We start from the raw sequence: 17,837 nt of genomic DNA on the forward strand, positions 1-17,837 counted from the left end.
ACAGGCACGATTCAACCGACCACCGACACCATAATTTTAGTAGCAACCACAGCAAGGTCCGCGGCTGAGCTTTCCACCAGCCAACCAAGGAAACAGCAACTATAGTAGTTTCAACTGCGGAAGCCTGTCCCATTTCATCAAGGATTGCCCTCAACCTAGGAAATCTTTCCAAGGCCAAACCTCCGGTCCAACCAGCAAGAGTAAGGGCAAGAGGCAGATGGTCCAGGTCCGTCAAGGAAGGGTGAACCTCACCACACTCTCCGAGCTCCCCAAAGGGGCACCAATAATGACGGGTACTTTTTCTATCAACCATCACCCCGTAATTATTCTTTTTGACTCTGGTGCCACCCATACCTTTGTCAGTGCAAAGTATGGGACCAAAATAGGTTTGGATATTTACCCTACTAATGGAGATTATAAGATAACAACTTCTGGTGGAAAAACCTTACCAAATCAAATCTGTAGGAAGGTACCACTTCAGCTGGGTAGTCAATTGATGAAAACAGACTTGCTTCTGTTAGACCTAGAAGGAATGGATGTTCTTTTAGGTATGAATTGGATGACCCAGCACTATGTATCTTTAGATATCTCTTTGTCGGTGTTTAACAGGCTGCCCACCGAGGGATATGCCCAAGGTGGCATGTTTTGGGTGAGGAGACGCCGAGATCAAGAACTCTAAGGTGCAAGGAACACAAAGCTTAGACAGGTTCGGGCCGCAAGATGCGTAACATCCTATGTCCTGTATGGTGGTTTGTATTGCCTTTGGTGTTGAATGACCTAGAGGTCGTCTGTTTTGAGGGGGTCCCTGACCTCCCTTATATATCCGAGAGGCCAGCGTTACAAAGATACTAACCAACACCAGCTGAGGAATCGTACCAGAACATATCTCGAGTAGATTCCCTCTGTATCAGTTAGCTCTATCTCCTATTTAAACGAGATAAATAAGAGATAAACGAGATAAATAAGAGATAAGACGGACTTAATCTCTTAAACTACGTTATGTACCCAGTCCCGTGGCCCCGGGTCTGACAAGCCCCCGAGCTCTTCGTAGCTGAGTACTGCAGGCTTATCGAGTACTTCCGAAGCAGCCTTCGACTTCTTCTGAAGCTTCGTCTTGAAGTCCTTCTTCGAGTACTTGCTTAGCTGCATCGAAGCTATGAGGTGCTCACGCCCCGAATCTTTGTTATGGTGTACGATTTAAAAATCGCACTCCATATGGACTAGCCCCCGAGTCTTGGGTTAAATCGAAGAATCAGGCTGAGGGTCCCGTTAGTCTGTAATCCTCCTTATCGTTCAAAGAAATTTGAAAAATAAGTAGTCGATGCCACGTATCCCGCAGCCCCCGAGTTTTGAATCCAAATCCCACAATTTTGGAGATATGGATCCGAAAACCGTGGCATGCAGGTTAAAAAATGACAACTTGAGAAATAACCAAAATGATGATACAAATGATGGACATTAGATCATGAATCCGGAAAACCCCTTTTTCGGGCGAATTAGCCCTGCAAAAATGATTAATCGAATATTTAATCCAAACAATCCACCAAATGACCCCTCATCTTCGGAATATTCCAAAAAAACGACTCTTGAACTTCAGAACAGTAACTTTTCCCCACCCCGCTGGTTATTTAACCCCGCGGTAACAGTAGGAAAAAACTGTGCTTTCAATCTGCATTTGCCAAGAACCGCCAAAATCCTCAATCAGAGCCAAACGCCGCCACCTCCCCCCAAAGAAATCCTCCCGCTCCAACCTCCCCGCCCCTCTCCCCGCAGCCCCCGAGCATCTCGTGGCCAGCGAATCGGAGATGGCGCCCAAGAAGGCAAAGATCGAGGGGAAGAAGAAAGAGCCGTAGCCTTCGACCGCGGAGTGGACACACAGTAAGTGCTCCCTCAACCATCTGAACAACCTAGTTTCCGAGGGGTTGCTGCAAGAAAATAACCTTGTCAACTGGCGCCCCTCTTACCGTGAGCCTTTCCCCATGGAAAATGTTGACGAAATCGTCACATTTCTCCATTTTGCCGAATGGGGATCGGCCCTCCCCTCTTGTTCTTTCTTCCGAGGCCTTCTGCATTACTACGGGCTTGAGCTTCATCATCTCAACCCCAATTCTAACTGCCACATTTCAATTTTTATCTATTTCTGTGAAGCTTTCCTTGGAATCGAACCCCACTGGGATCTTTTCCGCTTTCTCTTCCGCCTCAAACCACAACCTACATCCAAGAATCTTTCCGTTGTTGGGGGCGCCGGCATCCAACTGCGTCAGCAGGCCGGCGACAAATATCTCACATACAAATTCCCCTCCAACCTTCCTGGATGGAAAAACCATTGGTTTTATATCGAGAACCATGCTCCCCACCTCCCAACGAAATCAAACAGACCACCTGTAGTGAGGCCCGAGTGGAATCTTGAACCCTCTGGCGGGGAGATGGATCAGGTCAAGGAGCTGCTGGACATCATAGAGGCACAGAAGAAGAAGGGAGTGACCGGTGCCTCCGTCATGTTCGCATTTTTCAAGTGCCGCGTCCAACCAATCCAGCAGCACCATCGCCTGGGATTCGAGTACACAGGCCCCGCTGATCCTTCTCGCATGTGCGCAGAGGAATTGCTAGATGAAGCTGCGCTCCAGCGAGTCCAGCGGGTGCTGCTAGACGTGGACGCCGTGCCGTACGTGCCCACATTATTTTCCACATGAAATCCGCCTAAACCAGTAAGTATTCGACTTCTTTTGTGCTGAAAATATCCTCGTTTACTCCAATACTGAACTGAAGAACCTTCTGCAGGGACATACAGAGCTGTACCGAAGCTACCCGCCGCGGCCTGACGTTCCCCGGCCGGACCACCTCCTCCCCAGTGCCACTGTTGAGGCAAAGAGGGCTCGCATTGCTGCGGCCCTGCGCAGCAGCGGATCCACCGAGGATGTGAGCTCCCGGTCGGAGGAGGGGGCTGAAGGAGAAGCGCGTCGGGCCAACTCCTCCGACCAAAGCGTGGAGTTGACCGGCGCTTTGCCATTGGTGCCGCAAGGCCGTCGGTTGGTGCGCAAGCGAAAGGCGCAAGAACTCGAGTCTGATGGGTAAGAGCTTACTGCTTTGATGCATTGCTATATGTTGAGATTATGCCATGCTCACGATGTCATCCTGTAGTCCTTCCGCTACCTCCTCCCGAGCCGAGCCCGAAGAAGAAAGAACAGGCCTATCGGCCGCCGCGGCCGTCACCATCGCCGTGGCGGGGACCGCGCCACATGCTGGTGAAACCCCACCGCCAGCGACGGGGACGCCGCGTCAGGTCATTCGTATGAAAAGGGCTATGAAGAAGAAGTCTGTACTGTAAGTCTGCCTCTAATTGCACAATAAATTTAGGATCTTTCGACTTGTGTGGTGACTAACTTCGACTTCATTAGAGCTGCAAGTGCCGCGGACCTCCAGCTGACGCCAACTTCGACTACCCCAGCCCCCGGGTCTTCGACCTGAGAGGAATCATCAAGCGCTGGGCCAGTCACAGCTGCGTCAGCCCCCGAGCCATCGGCCCCAGCGGGGTCAGAGCCCGCGGAGCCTGCCCCCGGGGCAGACGCGACGTTGCCCGACCTGCCGTCTCCCGAGCTCCGACAAGTTGAGCTCAGGGCCGGTGGTGAGAAGCAAGTCGAGGCCCCTAGCACCGCTCCTACGGATGGTGCAGGTGAGCATCTGACCACCCCGGCTAGCTACTGGGATCTGCATACTGTATGCTGAAAGTTTTTGTGATTGCAGGTGCGCAGCAGCCGAATGCTGAGGAAGTCGTGGGAACCTCCGGGAGACCCGTTGAGCTGCTGCTGCCCGGGTCGGATTGTCAAGATGCCGTCGCCGCCGGCCTGGCCGGTTACCTGCTGCTGACTGATGGCAACATAAAGAACCTCAAGAAGGCGCATGATTTTGCCATGGTAATACTTGAAAACCTCTCTGCCAGTGACTATATCGAATTGCTTATCTGGATTCCCGCTTTTTTGAAAGAGAGTGATCGCCCACTCCCGGGAGCAAGCAGAGGAATTAAGGACCCTTGCCTGCGACCGCAAGGAACTTGCTGCCCTGAGAAAGCGCCTAGACGACAAGAGGACGGAGAAGTCTCATCTCGAGATGGTCAACGCCAAGCTCCAGCAACAACTCGAGGAACAGAAGAGGGAGCTCGAGGCGAATAAGCACGCGCACCAGGAGCAGCTCAAGGAGCAAAAGAAAGCGCACCAAGGTAAGCCATTGCTTCCCTCGGGTACTTGCACTGTATGACTCGTCCCGGATTCTGAAAAGCTTTCCACCACAGAGCTTAGGAGAATCTTAATGAGTAAAGAAGAGCTACTTACTGACGTGAAGAACCTGCTCTATCACTGTACAGATGACGTCGAGAGACTGCAGAAGATGATCGGCGATACTGAGTGACAGTTCGTCGATAGCCTTCGGCAGATCAAGACGCTTGGCGAAGAACTCGAAGACCTCAGGGGGGCCGCTCGAGAGCTGGTGGATATGGTGGATCCACCGGAAGAAGGCGAAACAAGCCCGCGGCCCCTGCTAGAGTGGCTCCGCGAGGCCCCGAAAAAAGTATTCAAGTTCCTCTCCGAGGCTCCTGTCACATGCGTCAACAACGCCCTCGCGGTCGTGAAGTCCTTCTTGCCAAACGCGCAGCTGGAAATATTTGCACAAGGCATGGCGGCGGACTGCACCGAGGATCAATTTGACGGATACCTCCTAGAGGCCCAACCTGTATCAGAGCGCATAGTTCAAAGAGTAATGAAGGATTAGGGTACTAGAGACAAGATTCACTTCCTTGTATATATTATTTCTTTTGATGTCTCTACTTGTGTATGTCCCTAGGCTGAATTGGAATCCAGGCTTACAAGGCTTAAGTAGTAGACGCTTCCCTGGGTGCAACGACCCTAAAGGTACCATAGCTCCATGTAGGAACTTATCTAACAAGTTGTCCACAACCTGAACTCTGGGTCTAGAACTGTTAGAGAAGAACGCGAGCGACGTCGCGCGAATGCCGGGCTTAAGGCAAAATTACCCCGAGTGCATCGACTCTGGACGTAGTTAGGGTCGCTCCTTGTATGAGTGCGCTCCGCAAGTTAGATAGGACCCGGACGGATGGATCGAACTTGCTGGGAGCGAATGCGGGCATCACCGCTGGTATGCCGTGCTCTTGGCAGGGACGAGACTACTCTGGATGCAACCACGCAGGATGTAGTCGAGGCAGCTCTTTGCACGAGCTCATCCAACAAGCTGGGAATAAACCAGTCGAACGGGTCGATTATGTTGGGGAAAATGCGACTGCTGTCGCATGCGACCGTCCAAGGTCGCGGCGGAGATCGACATGTAGAGAATTTGGGCGGAGCGGAGGGTACCGTCAAAAAATGAAGTTAATGAGACATGACCGTGGCCATAGCCTCCGTAACCTTTACAACAGGAAGTCGATTTGTACAAATGTTGCATGTGACCGCGGCCTCCGTGCGCCCAGAAAGGAATGTACAACTCGAATCTTGTGGCACATAGCCTCCAAATTGATTCAAGGAAAGGGGATCTTCTCGGCCCCCGGGGATTTAGCTATCTCCGGGCATCTTCTTGTGGGTAGAACTTGCACAGGTTCTGAATGTTCCAGGAGTTCGGGACATCCTGACCCTCAGGGTATTGTAGCCGATAAGACCCTGGCCTTGTAACCTGCTTGACGACGAACGGGCCCTCCCACCTTGAGTTGAGCTTGTGTAGGCCAGATTCGTCCTGAATGCGACGCAAGACCAAATCACCAACACTGAATGACCGCTCCCTGACGTTGCGATCATGATATCGCTGGATCCCCTGCAGGTACCGGGCTGACTGAACAAGAGCGGTGCAGCGAGCCTCTTTGATAGAATCGAGCTCTAACTGCCTCACCTCGTCTGCCTCGCCTTCGTTGTACATTTTGACTCTTGGAGACTTCCACATGATATCGGCCGGTAAAATAGCTTCCGATCCGTATACAAGGAAGAAAGGCGTTTGTCCTGTGGCTTTGGACGGCTGAGTCCGGAGCCCCCAGATGACATGTGGCAGCTCGTGCACCCATTTGCCTTCCTTCTTGCTGTTTTCATCATAAAGTCTCTTCTTGAGGCCGTCAATTATCAAGTCGTTCGCCCTTTCGACTTGTCCATTAGCCCGTGGGTGTGCGACCGAGACATATTTAACTTCGGCGCAAGCATTCTCGCAGAACTCCCAGAACTAGTTTGCCGTGAAATTTGATCCCAAGTCCGTGATGATGGTGTTGGGGAAGCCGAAACGGTGCAAAATATCTGAGATGAAGTCTACGACCCGATCTGGCGTGAGCTTGGCTATCGGCTTGTACTCAATCCACTTCGTAAACTTGTCGATAGCCACCAGAACATGGGTGAAACCGTCTGGCGCCGTTTTGAAGGGCCCGATCATGTCGAGGCTCCAACAAGCGACGGGCCAGGATGGCGGTATGGTGATGAGGCTGTGAGCTGAAACATGAGTCTGTTTGCCGAAGAATTGACAATTTTGGCACCTGCGCACGAGATCCTCCGCGTCGGTCACTGCAGTGGGCCACCAGAAACCAGCCCGATATGCTTTTCCCACCAGCGTTCTTGAAGCTGCATGATTTCCGCAGACGCCCTCGTGGATCTCCCGCAGTATGTCGTAACCATCATCCTTTGTGACGCACTTCATGAGAACAACTGATCGAGCGCCGCACCGGTAGAGCTTGCCATCGACCAAGACGAAACCCTTGCTTCTGCGCAGGACGCGTGCCGCCTCTGCGCTCCTGGCATCAATTCCCGCTGTTAGCCTTTGACCGCGGATGAAGTCAATAAAAGCCTTTCGCCAGTCCTCCCCCAGCACCATAACCTCTCGATCGGGTTGTTGGGAACCCGCGTCGATGGTTACCTGCGGAGAAGGCTTGATGGATGGCTGGTTGAGCTCATGGACGAAAACTCCCGGCGGGACCTGAGCACGTGTTGACCCCAATTTGGACAGGATATCCGCACCAACATTGTGCTCCCGTAACACATGGTGAACCTCCAAGCCAGAAAATTTGCTTTCCAACTTGCGCACCTCCCGTACATAGGCACTCATCGTCTCTTTGTTGCAGTCCCATTCTTTGTTGACTTGTTGAACGACAAGAAGAGAATCACCGTACACAAGTAGTCGCTTGATCCCTAGTGATATCACCAAACGAAGCCCGTGAAGCAAGGCTTCATACTCGGCTTCATTGTTGGATACCGCCCACAGGATCTGAAGGACATATTTTAATTGTTCACCTCATGGAGAAATAAGCAGAACACCAGCGCCGCCACCGTCGAGCTTGAGGGACCCATCAAAGTACATGGTCCAGTGCTCTGGCTTGTCTACTGGAGTTGGGACTTGATTCTCCCTTCATTCAGCCATGAAGTCGACTAGAGTCTGTGACTTGATTGCAGTGCGTGGCTTGAAGTCGATTGACAAAGCCCCCAGTTCCACTGCCCACTTGGATATGCGCCCCGTGGCATCTTGATTATGAAGAATATCCGCCAGCGGGAAATCCGTGATCACAGTAATCTTGTTTTCGTTGAAGTAATGACGTAGTTTTCTTGATGTGATTAAGATTGCATATAAAAGCTTTTGAACAGCTGGATACCGTACCTTGGATTCGGAGAGGACTTCGCTGACGAAGTAGACAGGACTCTGCACTCCAAACGCATGGCCGTCCTCGCTTCGCTCGACTACAATAGCATTGCTGACAACATGAGTTGTTGCCGCAATATAAAGTAGTAGATCCTCCTCTGGCAACGGTGCTGTAAAGATCGGAGGTGACTGAAGATGATGTTTCAGATCCTGCAGGGCCCGCTCGGCCTCCTCCGCCCATTGGAACTTATCTTGGCGTTTCAGGAGCTTGAAGAAAGGTAGTCCTCTCTCCCCGAGTCGGGAGATGAACCTGTTCAGGGCCGCCATACAACCTGTTAACTTCTGCACATACTTGATTGTGGCCGGAGCCTCCATATCAGTGATGGCCGTGATTTTTACAGGGTTGGCTTCGATGCCCCGGTTGCTAACGATGAACCCGAACAATTTCCCTGAAGGTACTCCAAAAACGCACTTGGTAGGATTAAGTTTCCACCGAAATCTGCGCAGACTGCCAAATGTTTCCTCCAAATCTGCAATCAAGTCACTGGACTCCCTGGTCTTGATGACCACGTTGTCCACATAAGCTTCTACATTCCGGTGCAGCTGATCCGCGAAACACATCTGGATCGTACGCTGATAGGTTGCTCCTGCATTCTTCAACCCGAAGGATATGGTTTTGTAGGCATAAGTCCCATACGGGGTGATGAATGCAGTCTTGATTTGGTCCTCCTCCTTGAGCGCGATCTGATGATAACCTGAGTAACAATCAAGAAAACAGAGAAGGACACAACCGGCCGTCGAATCAACCACTTGGTCAATGTGCGGCAGCCCAAAATGGTCCTTTGGGCAGTGCTTGTTGAGATCAGTGTAGTCGACACACATTCTCCAATCGTTGTTCTTTTTCTTTACAAGAACGGGATTCGCTACCCACTCTGGATGGATTACTTTTTTAATGAATCCAGCCGCGAGAAGTTTAGCGATCTCCCGTTTAATGGCCTCACGTTTGTCGTGGGCAAACCTTTGCAGGCGTTGCTTTCTAGGCGTAGCCTTCGGGTGTACATTCAAAGCATGCTCGATCAACTCCCTGGGCACCCCTGGCATATCTGTTGGTTTCCACGCGAATATGTCTCGGTTAGCCCGAAGGAAGCTGACGAGCGCGAGTTCCTATTTGTCACCTAAGCCCGCGCCAATGACAGCGGTCTTAGATGAATCTCTCTCTTGAAGCTGGATCGTCTTGAGGGCCACGTCATCAGTCGACTGGATGCTCGACTTGCTGGCCTTCTTGGAGGGAATCTCCAGCCCAGACTGGGAAAGCTGCTGCGCGGCCGCGAGTACTTCTTCCGAAGCATCTGGCACACGAGTAGTCGAAGCGTATTGGATTGCCTCCTGATTGCAGTCGTATGACTTCTTCAAATCACCACGGAGGGTGAGTACTCCATTGAGTCCTGGCATCTTAAGAAGCAGATAAACATAATGCGGAACTGCCATGAACTTGGCGAGTGCCGGGCGACCCAATATTGCATGGTAAGAAGATTCGAAGTTAGCCACTTCGAACTTGATGAATTCAGTACAATAGTTCTCACGCGTGCCGAAAGTTACTGGGTGGACCACCGTACCAAGCGGGTGTGCCGCGTTACCTGGAATAATGCCGTAGAAGGGGAACTTGCTGGGAACCAGCATGTCCTTGAAGTCCAGGCCCATTTTCTTCAGAGTGCTAATGAAAATGAGATTGAGCCCGCTCCCACCATCGATGAGGACCTTGGTGAGCTTGACCTCCGCCACCACAGGATCCAGGACCAAGGGGAACTTATCAGGCTCCGAAAAGCTCGTCCACTGGTCGTCGCGAGAGAACGAGATGGGGACCTCCGACCAACGAAGTGGTCGTGGTACCGCCGGTTCAATGGACAAAATCTCCCGGAGAAGCAGCTTCTGGTCCCGTCTGGAACCGAAATCCTCATCTCCCCCGAAGATGACGTTGACGACCTTCGAAGCGTCTTGAAACTTCGGGTTGCGCCCGTCGTCCTCTTGAACGTCGTCCTCGGGTTCTTTGTCCACAGGCTTCTTGTTCCTCTTTCTACCACCGGAGTTGCTGAACGTCCTCCGAAGGTGGTAGCAGACAATGGCGGCGTGGTTGGCGCCCGGATGCCATGGACACTTTTTCTGCAGGAGCTTCTCGAACTCCTCCTGCGTTGTCGACTTCTTGCCTCGTGAAGGACGATCGATAGCCGCGATGACATCATCTGACTTTCGTTTCCGGGGTGGACCCGAAAAGTCCCGCTGGCCTTTGTCGTTGCGGTTGTCGTTTGGGCGCCGCAGATTGCTATCTTGACGCCGCAGGAACCGCTCCCGCATCTTCTCCTCCTGTTCGGACCAATCGTGCATCATATCATGAAGGCCCGCAACAGTCTTCGGCCTGTTCCATCCGAAATCCCTGTAGATGCCCGGGTCGGTGATACCGTTGTACAAACAATCGATGATGTTGTCCTCCGAGATGTTCGCGATGGTGGCGCGGACGTCAAATAAGCAACGTGTGTAGGACCGCAGAAGCTTGTTATGTTCCTGCTTACACTGCGCAAGATCATGATGAGTACCTGCACGAGCAATCGCTCCCTGGAAGTTGTCGATGAAGACCCTCTTGAGGTGCTCCTAGGAGTCGATCGAGTTGTTGCTGAGGCTCTCCAACCAAGTGAGCGGCGCAGGGTCCAAAACCATCGGGAAGTAAACGACTTTGGTGATATTCGAACCCCCTGCGACCTCAGTGGCCGTGGAGTAGCAACGGAGCCACTGCTGAGGGGCCTGCTTGCCGTCATACTTGGTGATGGCGATCGGTTTGAAGCCCTCTGGATACTTGTAGCTGCTGAAACGTGCAGAAAAAGCAGAAAATCGGTCGCTACAGTCAGTACCCTCCGTTTCGACTTCTTCGCGGACCTTGCGCCTGGAGGAGATCACGGTCCGCGCGTCGCGACCTTCATTGATGTGTTGGCGCAGGTCCTCTGGAGGAAGTCGATGATTGGCCTGCCGCGGATGACCCCCTGGTGGTGGCTGCTGCCTCCCAGGGGCCCGGCTTCCGCGAGCGTTGTCGTTGCTGAGCTGGTGTCGAGGACGGCCGCCAGCCGTTCGGCTGTGAGCCTGACTCCGACTCTCGCCCACGCGCTCCTCCCTGATGGTGGACGCCGGGTTGTGCTGATCCAGCTGGATCCAAGCCCTCTGCGCATAAAGGAGCGCTTGACGCACTTTCGGATCATGACTGCGCTCGAGGATGGCCGTCACCCTAGCGATGTTGGCCACCGGAGTCCTGAAACCCCGTTCGCTTACGGCGGCGAACTCAGGGTCAAGCTCGCGGTTCATAGATCGCCTACGCTCATTGGCCCTCCTCTGCCGGATTGTGCGGGCCCTGTTCCTAGCCCGCCGTGCCTCACGATCGGCGTCGTTCTCGTCGCCGGCGTTGGCCGTGATCTCATCTTCGGAGACTGCTTCGAAGTTGACGATTGGAAGGTCCCCATCGTCCTCGCCTTCTTCCGCCATTAGCACCTGGCGTGAGGAAAGCTCGTGAGAGCTTTCATCGACTACTTTAGTCGGCCCCTCCGCCGCGGTAGCCAATGGCCTGCCCTCTTAAAAGGGCAAGGGCTCGAGGTGGGCCACAAGTCGACCCTCTGCCTCGAGTAGATCGGAGAGCACCATGCCCTTCCAATGCATGATGCGCCCCTCCGGCAAAGAGGTGATCACCAGATTGCTGGTGCCAGAACAACCCGAAGCCCCCCGACACACTACTTCTGGCGTGCCATCCTGGAGCAGAAAGTCCAGGTCCTTCTCTAGCGTGGAGAGGAACCCGGAGACGTTGGCCTCCTGACGATCAGTGGCCGGTTTGCATAAACCGAATTGGGACCGGCTATGCAGATCCTTGGACTGGAACGACTCCAACCTAGGGGAAGTTGCCGCAACACTGGAAGAAATCGAGCTTGGAGGAGGCTCCATCTCGATCCCTATTGCAGGAGCATGGAGCGGCAAGTTATCGAGCCCGTCGATGAACTTGTCGAGGTCGTTGCAGGAATCCGCAGCGGAGATCTTTGGCCTCATGTCGATGAGGAATCGCCGAAAATTGCCCACACCGTCTGCGACGCAGACCCACGAGCCAAAAATGAATGTCGTCCCCTAGGAGGGAACTGACCTGATGAATTTGAAAGATGCCATCGAGCTCGCCGGTGGATCTTCGACGCTCTTCTCGAACTGTGGAGATTAATTCACCTGAGCACGAACCTACTATTCTCTATCTTCCACAACCGAAATACTTCAACTCTTGCACCTATATAGCATCTGGGATTAAACTAAAGGATATCCCTATCGTCTGTGAGTATCCAGATGTCTTTCCAAACGATTTGCCTGGAATGCCCCCAGATAGAGATATCAAGTTTATCATAGAACTCCAACCTGGCACAGCCCCTATTTCTAAGAGATCTTATCGTATGCCTCCTAACGAGTTGGCCGAGTTGAAAATCCAACCCCAAGACCTACTTGACAAGGGTTTCATTCGTCCAAGTGCATCACCATGGGGGTGTCCAGCCTTATTTGTGAAAAAGAAAGATAACAGCTTAAGGCTATGTGTGGACTACCATCCTCTCAATGCTGTAACTATCAAAAATAAGTATCCCTTACCCCGCATTGATATTCTCTTCGATCAGTTAGCCGGAGCTAAGGTATTCTCCAAGATTGATCTTCATTCCGGCTATCATCAAATTAAGATCCGGCCCAGTCATATTCCAAAAACAGCTTTCTCCACTCGATATGGACTATACGAGTATCTGGTCATGTCGTTTGGTCTTACTAATGCTCCCGCCTATTTCATGTATCTCATGAATTCTGTTTTCATGCAAGAACTCGACAAATTTATTGTGGTCTTCATTGATGACATCCTGATCTATTCCAAAAACCCAGAAGATCATGCCAAACATCTTCATGTCATTCTTCAGCGATTAAGAGACCACCATTTATACGCCAAATTCTCCAAGTGTGAGTTCTGGTTAGATACGGTGAAATTTCTGGGCCATACCATCTCTAGTGATGGTATATCCGTTGACCCCAGCAAAGTACAAGAAATGATGGATTGGAAACCTCCAACCTCAGTCCATCAGATCCGTAGCTTTCTTGGTCTACCTGGCTATTATCGTCGCTTCATTCCTGACTTCTCCAGGATAGCCAAACCTATGACCGAACTATTAAAGAAAGGTATCAAATTCTCTTGGATCAAAAATACGATGATGCATTCCACAATCTCAGAGATCATCTTACCACTACTCCAGTCTTAGCTCAACCAGATATATCAAAACCCTTTGACACCTATTGTGATGCATCAGGAACCGGACTTGATTGTGTACTTATGCAGGACAACTGAGTAATTGCGTATGCATCACGAGCACTCAGGGTTCATGAACAAAACTATCCTACCCATGATCTTAAACTTGCAGCAGTCATTCATGCCTTGAAGATTTGGAGACATCATCTCATGGGTGCGAAGTGTCATATATACACCAATCACAAAAGCCTCAAGTATATCTTTATACAAGTAGATTTGAATATGAGGCAAAGACGCTGGCTAGAACTTATCAAAGATTATGACTTAGAAGTACACTATCATCCAGGCAAGGCCAATGTCGTCGCAGATGCACTCGGTCCTAAAGCACATTGTTCTTGCTTATCTGTTGAAGCTTTCAACGAGACTCTTTGCTGGGAAATGGGAAAACTTAATCTAGAAATCATTCCCCAAGGTAACTTAAATCATCTCTCGATTGAAGCCACACTTAAGGATAATATTGTTCTAGCTCAACAGCGTAATAAAGGAGTTAGAATCATTAAACAGAAGATAACACAAAGAGAAGTGAAGTATAAATGCTTCCAAGTGGATCCAGAAGGAGTATTATGGTTCAACAAACGTATCGTTGTACCTAAAGACCATAAACTTCGTAAACAGATAATGGACGAGGCCCACCTATCCAAATTTTCTATGCACCCTAGCAGTACGAAGATGTACCAGGATCTAAAACAGAACTTTTGATGGACTCGTATGAAACGAGAAATTGCCAAGTATGTCTCAGAATGTGATCTCTGCCAAAGAGTCAAAGCCAGTCATTTGAAAACTGCTGGTATACTTCAACCTCTACCTATTCCCTCTTGGAAATGGGAGGATATCAGTATGGACTTTATTGTCGGTTTGCCCAATACTTCTCTGAGGCATGACTCTATTTGGCTAATCGTTGATCGATTAACCAAAACTGCACATTTCCTTCCCGTACATACTACTTATAATGCCAAGAAGTATGCCGAGATTTACTTGGATCAAATTGTTCGTCTTCATGGAATACCTAAGACTATCATTTCTGGTCGTGGAGCACCATTTGTCGCTCGGTTCTGGGAACAACATCAAGATGCTCGTGGAACTAAGTTAATCCGAAGCTCTGCATATCACCCTCAGACAGATGGACAGACCGAAAGGGTAAATTAGATTTTGGCAGATATGCTTAGATCCTGTGTCCTTCAGTACGATAAGAATTGGGATAAATGCTTATCATTGGCAGAATTTTCTTACAATAACAGCTATCAGACTAGTCTTAAAAGGGCCCCGTTCGAAGCATTGTACGGTCGCTGATGCCGAACTCTTTTGAGTTGGTCACAAACCGGCGAGCGTAAAATCTTTGGACCCGACCTGGTCACTGAAGCAGAGGATAAAGTAAAGATTATCCAGAACAATTTAAAGACAGCTCAGTCTCGACAGAAAAGCTACGCTGATATACGAAGAAGACCATTACAGTTTCAAATCAGAGACTTCGTGTATCTTCAAGTATCTCCTACTCGAGGTGTTCAAAGGTTCGGCGTAAAAGGAAAACTTGCTCCTCGATACATCGGACCTTTTGAAATCCTTGAGATCTATGGACCCGTAGCTTAATGCCTTCAACTTCCCCCTCAGTTAGCGGCCATTCATAACATCTTCCACGGGTCTCAACTTAAGAAATGCGTCAAAGTTCCTACTGACATCCTCGATACCCAAACCATCGAAATCGAACCTGATCTGACCTATACAGAACATCCCCTTAGAGTGCTAGACACCAAAGAAAGAAGCACCAGAAGGGAAACCATTAGGATGTTCAAGATTCAGCGGAATCATCACACTGAAGAAGAAGCGACCTGGGAGACCGAATCTTATCTTCAACATAATTTCCCAGACTTCTTCCAAGCCAACCTCCGAAAGTGATCATCCAAATCCTTCTGTTCCGGAATCTCGGGACGAGATACTTTTTAGGGGGGAAGGCTGTGACACTCAGGTAATTAGTGTGGTCACATCCTAAACTTTAGTGTAATGCTATGTGCAAAAAGTGGTAAAAGTGTGTTTGAAAAATTAAATTATAAGAGAAAAGGGTTATTTATATAATTATATTTTAATTAGGGTCCTTTTGTGCTAAATGGGTGAAAATGGAGGGTAGATTTTAAAAGTATGAGGGTTATTTTTCAAGAGTCAAAAACTTGTGTTTAAATCGTAAGTGTAGGTGAAACTACACATGGGATATATGTGTCGTATAGTTTTATCCATAGGATTTACATAAAATTTGAAAACTTTGCTAAGATTTGTGTTAGTATCAAAACTGTTGTTCTTCTACAGATCAACCTTAAAGCAAAGTTGTACATTTTGAAAAACTCTACACTTTTGTTTTTGGGTCCATCTCCATTTGAGCACTGGTTTAAAAGTTATTGATGCATTACAGTAAGGTCCCTGCATTTCACTAAAATTGCATTTAGATCCTCCTTCGTCTACCTCTCTCTCCCTCTCCTCTGTTTCTCCTCTGCCGCACGCCGCCGCCACTGCCCGGCCATGTGCGCCGCCCCTGCCGCTCCAGCACCCCTCTGCGCCCGTGCACGTGTCGACCCGGTCCTTGCCCCGCCGCTTCCCGCCCTCGCGCCGGCTTTCCTCGCCTTGCCACGCCACCCGCTGCCCGCCCGAGAGCCTCCTGCTGCCAGTACAATGCACCTCGCCGTCGCTGCTGCGCAGGCCACCGCCGTGCAGTCCTGCGCCGCTCCCCTCGCCCACGTGCCACTCACTACTTTGCCGCCGCCCTACCGGTCGTGTGCTGTCTTGCCCCGCGTCCTCCACGTCGCGATGCTCTTGCCCGAGCTCCGCCACGGCTGCCACGCGCACCGCCGACACCAGCTCCTGCTTGCACCGATCACCTCCTCTTCTGGACCCCGAGTGCCTTCTCTAGCTCCTCTAGAGCACGTCCTGGCATTTGCACACTTCCCTTCCATCCAATTTCCCCTGACCCGATCGCCATTGCTCACCGGACCTCCTCCGCCGTCCCTGCTCACCGTCGGCAGCTCCCACCACTGCTTCCCATCCTCGATCTGAAGTACGATCAGCACCCCTACGATCCACTACAGCTCACCAAGTGATCCAATCCCATTTTCCTTCACCAGAACCGTCAGATCGCAGCACCGGCGAGCTCTCTCCCTCCGCCGCCGCTCGGCCTCTCGTCGACCCGTCGATACAGACCCTCCCCACCCCGATCAACGGCACCATCAGCACCACATCATCCTCCTGAAGCAATTCCTCCACCCCTTCACCGCCCTCCATCACCCTAACCTGTAGAACGCCGGTCGCCATCGCCGCCGGTGAGAACCGAGCTCCACCCCACCGTCGATCACCCCTCTCCGGTCTATCTCTGTCCAAATTGAGCTGGGGGAAAGCATCCCCGCACTTCCCCGGTGCTTGTGCGTGCCTTGTTCCCCCATGTTCGCCGGCCCCTCGCCGGGAACGACGACGCCCCGACGCGGCCGCCGCCATTGTTCGTCGCCGGCCGTGCTCCGTCGTCGATCTTGATGCACATCGCCCACTGGTGGACACCATAGGACTTGTAGGTCACGTAGGACCAGACCATCTCCGGCCAGGACCTCGCCGCTGGCGAGAACACCGGAGACTAGAACGCCGCACGCCATCGAACACCGGCAAGGGCATAGTTGTGATGCTTTGTTTTGTTCTAGGGGCCTGAGTGCAAGAATCCAGGGACCCCGGTGTAAACTGGTGTATTATTTCATGTGAACCATGTTGCTGTCTTGTAAAATTCATAGGAAATTGTAGGAAATTCCAAAAATTGTCAAACCAATTTTGTTGGAAACTAGATTTCAAATCCTACAACTTTTGTTAATAAAGTTTAGATTGAAACTAAACATTTTTTAATCTATTTTAAACTCAAGATAAAAGGGTATAGGATGCATAATTTTCACATGCTAGCTTTGTTTATTGTGATTTTTGGTATGTAGCTTCTATAGGCCATGTATAAGCTTGTGTAAAAGTTTCAACCTTAATTCTGTTTTATAGTTTAAATTCTTTTAAATTTGGGCAATTCAAATTTGAAATGATTTGAAATTAATTAAGCATGTTCCTTAGGCTTAATTAATTAGCTCTTTTTGTCATAATCTAATATATTGCTAATTAGTCTATAAGTAAAACTTTCAAGATTTTATAATTCCTTTTTACCTAAGATTTGTATTTAAACTTGAAGTTTGATTTCAAATTTAAATGTTTTAGTTTCTATTTACAATAAATTCAATACTATAATTATAACCTAAGTATAAATGAAAATTTCAAGTAAAACCCCCTAATTTCATGAATTCATATATGTTGATTGTTGGATTGAAACTTTATCGTGAAATAAAATCTTTAACGCAAACACCATCTAAACTAAATTGTTGCATGTCATGTAGAATCAACGACACTCGACGACGGAGACTACGAATTGGTCTTGGGACAAGACCAAGGGTTTTCTGAAGACCCAATAAACATCGCCGAGGAACTAACTGAAGCCCCGAACCAAAGTTCGGAAGTCTCTGATATTCCTGCCCCCAACCCCACTCAAGAAGGCAAGCCCCGATGCATATCCTAATATTTCAATGTAATACATTTTCATTATTATGCTATATATCTTGCATTACGTCTAGAAGTTGAAATGAAACCCTAGTTGCATAATATCTTAGGAATCCAATGTATTGTACCGAGTCCTTATCGCATTAGACGCTCTGCTAAATAGGGCCGGTAAAAGTTCAGTGATTTCCTGTTACTCGCGCGACATAGGAGTTAAATGTTTACCATTCTGTAGTAACTATAAGGATAATGGATAGGGTTATGTATGGTGTCATGACCTGGGGTTTTACCCTGTCTATTTTGTTAAAAGTTGATAAGGTCGCAGTGT

The sequence above is a fragment of the Panicum hallii genome, chromosome 7 (assembly GCF_002211085.1).
Source record: "Panicum hallii strain FIL2 chromosome 7, PHallii_v3.1, whole genome shotgun sequence".
Classification (NCBI taxonomy): Eukaryota; Viridiplantae; Streptophyta; class Magnoliopsida; order Poales; family Poaceae; genus Panicum; species Panicum hallii.